We start from the raw sequence: 6,320 nt of genomic DNA, 5'->3' as shown, positions 1-6,320 counted from the left end.
TATATATCTCAATTAATACGGTATTCTCGTGCATGTTCACACCATACGGACTTTAAATATACAGTAGTGTGCTCCAAACGCAGAAACTGCTGCAACAAAGTTATGAGGAGGATAGATTAAAAATTTTCGAACACCATCACGAATTGGTTGATCCATACGATGTATCTTTGTCCAAACTAACAATGGACGTTTTTAACACGTGTTAGATTGTGGTTTGTCATTACGTCGTCTGATCTTTTTATTACCGAAGGTGACTTATTCCCAAATGTGACTGTTTTGCTGAGTGTGAATTCACATTGCTTTAAAACGTGGCACGGTACTTTTCCATCCCAAATTAATTAGTAGGGTTTTGATGTTGTGTTTGTTCTTGTCATTTGTCAAATGTTTTTACGTTTGTAGTTGTAAAGATTTTTTCTGTTGTATTATTGTATTGTGTTGGGGATAACCACTCATCCAGTTCATTTGGTAGATTTAATTTTGGATCAACGAAATTTACACTATATATTTGGTTTGCAGTTTGATCAGAAGAAACACCCACAAAGCTAGATAATACAATTAATTATCTAATTACTACTGCAATTAAATATTAATTAGTTTTATAATTTTCACTGTTATTAATATAAGTTAGATAAGTCCTACAAATCTAATCTTGAATTTCATCCAAATACTATCTTTATTTTCGGAACACGTTTTAGAAATTTAAATGAGACGTCACTTTGGGCGTTGCATTAACTATGGCTTACAGGGCTGTGATTTTGTAATGTATTCGTTTTTATTCAAAAGCTAGTCACCACTTCAGTTTAATCATGTATATCTATTTTATAGTCATTTTATAAAATTTACTGTTTGTAAAACTATGTATTATTCTTGATAATAATGATGTTTTGTCCCAGGCAGATAACCCTGGCCTCACAACTTTTTTGAACTTTTGGTTCTCGGCGATCTTCAACTTTATAGTTGTTATCGCTTTCAAACTTTTTACATCTGAGCACAGTTTTGTGTGGACGTAGCGTGTGTCTGGCGTATAAAAATATTTTTAACCTGTTACCTTTTGATGGCTATCTGTTGATATTAGGTTTAAGAGAAACAGACCAAACCACAAAAAAAACATAATAATGCCCAATTAACAATTACATGTTCTTTAAAGTTGGATGTAACCTTCTATGTAGAGCAGGATCTGCTTACCAATCCGGAGCAAATGCTTATCCCCCCACTTTTTGGATGGGTTCATGTTGCTCGGTCATATGATTGTTTTTTATGTTGTTAAATGTGCTGCTGTTGTCTTTTCATTTTTGCCATGGTGTTGTCAGTTTGTTTGTGACTTGTGAGTTGAAATGTCCTTTTGATCACCTAACAATCATTTACATAATGAGAAGTTGACTTATTACAATACCGGTAGTATCTAAGAAACAAACCTTACACCATAAATCAAAAGACCAGGTAAACTGGTCATGGATATATGAAACCGGACTATTTACCTGAAGTATTTGAATAACAGACAGTTTACAAAAACTTAACATTGATTAAAGAACAATTAAAACAAAGGTCAAAGTCAGACAAAACAGTTATAAACTTCTTAAAATGAAGCATCTGTATACAAAGTATGGAGCAATCAGTGCTTCTACCTTCTAAAATATAAAGCTTTATACAAATAGTTTTAGCCATCACAACAGCTTGATTATCATTTTTATACTGCAACTAGTTGTGTTTAATCCTAAATATAGTAACAAAGCCATGTGTTGTATAATGTCAATTTCATCATGGAACACTTTCTCCACAATCAGAGTCCATTAATGGATGAAAATAAGTTTACTTGTATTTTTGTCCATCTGATGAGTTAAGCCTTTTTCAACTGATTTTTATAGTTCGTTCTTATGTTGTACTGTTATACCACTGGCCCAGGTTAGGGGAGGGTTGGGGGCCCACCAACATGTTTAACTCCGCCACATTATTTATGTATGTGTCTGTTCCAAGTCAGGAGCCTGTAATTTAGTGGTTATCGTTTGCTTATGTGTTACATATTTGTTTTTTTCGTTCATTTTTTTATACAAATTAGGCATTTAGTTTTCTCGTTTGAATTGTCTGACATTGTCAATTCAGGGCCTTTTATAGCTGACTATGCGGTATGGGCTTTGCTCATTGTTGAAGACTGTAAGGTGACTTATAATTGTTAATTTCTGTGTCATTTTGGTTTCTTGTGGAGAGTTGCCTCATTGGCAATCATACCACATCTTCTTTTTTAATATCAACATTTGTTTTACGATTTAAAAAGTTGTCAGTTTATTAATTTAAGTTGCAGTATAAAAACAATATTAGGTCAATGTCAGAAAAATATGAACTTTTTTGTACTCTGCGCAAAACTAGGGAAAGGCTCAGTAGAACCTTGTGCTTCCCCTTTTTCTCAGCCTCATACAAAAAAGTTAATATTTTTCCGACATTGACCTAATATTGTATATTAATGAAATGCATTTTGTGAGTTTCATTGCAGGCAAAACAACAAGTTGTACTGTGAGCTATTGCCCACTAGTTATAAGCCTGCCCCAAGTCAGCAGCCTGTAGTTCAGTGAATGTCATTTGTTCCTGAATTTTATATAATTTTATATTATGTTCATTTTTCATTTTCCATTTTTTATACATCAGGTTTAACCTTTTTACGGACAATTGTCTCCTAATTACTATGGTCAGTTTTCATACATATATGGCTTGAAATGCAATTAGGTATGATACATCGATCAGCCATAGACATATAATTACAAACAATATATTGCAATACAAATATTTATTAAATACATGTAAATAATTGCAATATACTACAAATATATTAAATAAAAATCAAAAATAAGACATCGTAAAACTGCAAAAACAATATAAAACAACCTTGTTCAAAAATTAAAATAAACAAATGATCAAAAATAGCCTTTTTCAGTTGATTCCTTTGCTAGGATTTACACGTAAATGCTTTTGACTAGAACTTATAAAATTGTGAGTGAAATTAACTTATTTAATTATTTGACATGATTTCAAGACATAATTTTCATCAAAGTGAAGCGTTTTATATTGTAAGTTCATGATAAATGAAGGTACAGTTTTCTCCCCAGATATTTCATATAGCATCTTGGTAAGCAAGTAAATTTGAAATACCATCATGTTTCAAAAAATTATAGCATTACATCAATAACACAATCTATTAGAAAACCAATTCAGATAGCATCACATTCAGAAATATAGCGTCATATTACCATGATGCTAAAAGGTCCTGGAGAGAACACTGAGGTACAATAACAGTTTAGCTTTGGTTGGCAATCTACATCAATTTTACTTAAGGTGGTACCCAACACTTTCACTAAAATTAATTTGGCTCGTTTAATTTTCTTAAAATTTTGACAAAGTATCAACTTTGACCCTTTAGGAAAAATATAAAAATTTCAAAAAATTTGAACTAACCGTTTTATCAGAAAAATTACACTGGTTACATAGCAGTTTGACAGACAGTAATTTGGATCATTGAGAACCTTAATATTCCCTTAACAACGCAACGTAATTAAAACGTTTAGCTGATTTTACAGAGTTATCTCCCTGTAGTGTTAGGTACCACCTTAAGAGGTAGATAAGAGTAAATGAAGGAAATAAATAAAATTAAGATAATTAGACTTATTTGTAGATGTCTAAAACTCCTGGAAATAGACCTATTTACACTAGTATGTAAATTTGTCCACCATTACATAAAATCACACAAGCTGTGATTGTTGCTTGATGTTAGAAGGTTATTGGGAACAGATCTAATTTCTTTCGGATATTATAGAGAATATTCTAAGTTTTGTAATGAAGTAAAAAAGGGACAGGTTAGTATGCAAAGTAAGGTAGATCTGGGGTCCTCTGCCATCTTACAATGCAGAAAAAAATTTATAACAAGACTATGGATTTGATGATGGTTGCTTTATACTATATAATTATATAATAAATAAAATAATGTATTAAAAAGAATATGCAAATTGAAACAGGAATGCAATTCAGTTGTCACTTTTTTCTTCAAAATTAAGAAAATTACAGGTATATGGTTAGTCTATTTTTTTTATCATGAGTGAATTTACATATTTACAAGTTGTTTTCTTTTGTGAGATTCAAATTTTGTTCATTTTATTTTTATAAGGGGTGATAATTCATATAATATAATCTATCTAGAGGAATATTAAATACATTTTCCTTTTTAAATTTCTAATTTTAAAGCATGAAATTGAGTGCAGTGACTTTTAATTTTTATTTTATTTTGATGAAAATATATTTTTATTAAAGATCTATCGTTTCACAAGACAGTGGTTTACCCTTGTATAATGTTTACAAAATCTGACAATATTGCACAACTTGTAGGTAGAAAAAAACTGTGACCTAAACTTTTGTATTTTTGAGAAGAATAAAAAAAATATGTATACACTTCATATTGGCAAAACATCTAAAATTTCATTGATTTAATTTTCACAACAATCTACCTTGAAATATTGAAACATTGATATCCTATTTTTGGTAGAAGTTTGTCTTATTCTTATTCTAATATTTTTAATTACCTTATTAGATACTTATTTTTTATTACAAATTTAAATATTTTTGTAAATATCTTATTAGATACTTATTTTTCATTACAAATTCAAATAATCTTCTATATTTGAACATAAAAACTATATGTATAACAGGTAGTATAAGTACAATGTATTGTCTTCAATGAAAAACGTACAAACATTGTTATGAACAGAAAAAATAAGCAGATTGATCTTAAAAAAACTGTGACAGAAACAAATATTTGTTCCTTCAACAATCAAAGTGATGGATATCACTCATGGAAAGATTAGAAGAGTAGTTTGAATTATTTCATATGAAGGTATGGTGGGGGAAAATAAACATTTATAAAGCACTATTGCTGAAAATTGCATTTACAGCAGGTCTTTAGAAGGAAACTTGCTTTTCCAGTATGAGGATAAAATGAGTTCAAATTAAATACTATGGGTCTCTTAATTTGCACTATTTTATTTAAACTGCAGTTTATATCTTATCGAAATTATGTTGCCGGTACTGAACATGTTTCAAAAAACAAAAAATGCAAAAATTCTTCTAGTAAATGTTACCAACTATCCTTGTAATTAAGACATAAATCTGGACCAACAGCTTAAAACTTTAAAGTGTCAACAACAACAAAAATTAAAAAATGTTGTTTTTGGGGTATTTTGTAAGTTGAAACAGAGGTTATATGGCATTGAAGATTAAAAGTTTTAAAGTGCCTATTGATCAATTTTAAAGTATTTTTCAACGCAGGGCCTTGAAAAACTTATCTTATTGAAATGTGGATTCTTTCTTGATTGCAAAAATATATATTCACTTCTAAATTAGACTTAATGATTGATGGAAAATAAACTAATAAACAATGGTTTGTTATAATTAAAAGTTTTAAAATTTTTAAACTGTTTCAAGGCAATTCCTGATAAAAAAAAGTTGTACTAATTTAATTGTTGATTAATTACAGGTGATTATTGGAAATTTATCAAGTAAATTATAGGCCTTACTTAAATACCTTTCATTTACTCATATTTATATTCATATTTCATTTTTTTTAATATCTTGTTAATCCATTAATCATTTATCTTTCAGATATAATTTACAGAATCACTTTATGTAATGTAGATCAAAAGTAATTGGCAATAAATAAATCTATCATCCTTATAAATACCAAACATCTAATATACGCATTTGTGTATTCAATTATGAGGTCAAATACTTGTGTATTAAGAATTATATGTATATTGAGTGTTCTGTATAATTATGTAAGACTGAGGTTGATAGGTAATGTGGTCAATTTGATTGGCAGTTTAGGAGGTGGGGCATTATAATTTAAGGTCCACCTTGTCTCTGATTGTTTACTGATAATGACAGTTGTCAATCATACTAGTTGAATCAATACCCAGTTACCTAATCAAAATGTTTTTTTAAAAAGCCTGCACATCAACACACCTTAATGACATACATTTTTGAATGAACTACTCCAATAATATACCCAGTTTTTTTTCAGTTTATATGTGTAGTATGTGCACATACATGAGAACCATAGGGAACTATATTTCAGTGTGAATACATTTAGTAACAGTAGCTAATCTGTCCTGTTGTTAGGGAGGCCGGTGCCTAAGTAAAGATTTAGAACAAGTTCTAATCTTTCCAAAAACAGATAACATAATTTAGAAAGATTATTCATATTTGTAAAATACTTTTATCAAAATATCTGAACTGTAAATTTGAAATTCATTGTGTGCATATATTATTGCAATTTTAGGAAAGCT

This window comes from Mytilus edulis, chromosome 8 (genome assembly GCF_963676685.1).
Source record: "Mytilus edulis chromosome 8, xbMytEdul2.2, whole genome shotgun sequence".
NCBI lineage: Eukaryota > Metazoa > Mollusca > Bivalvia > Mytilida > Mytilidae > Mytilus > Mytilus edulis.
This window is presented reverse-complemented; position numbering follows the sequence as displayed.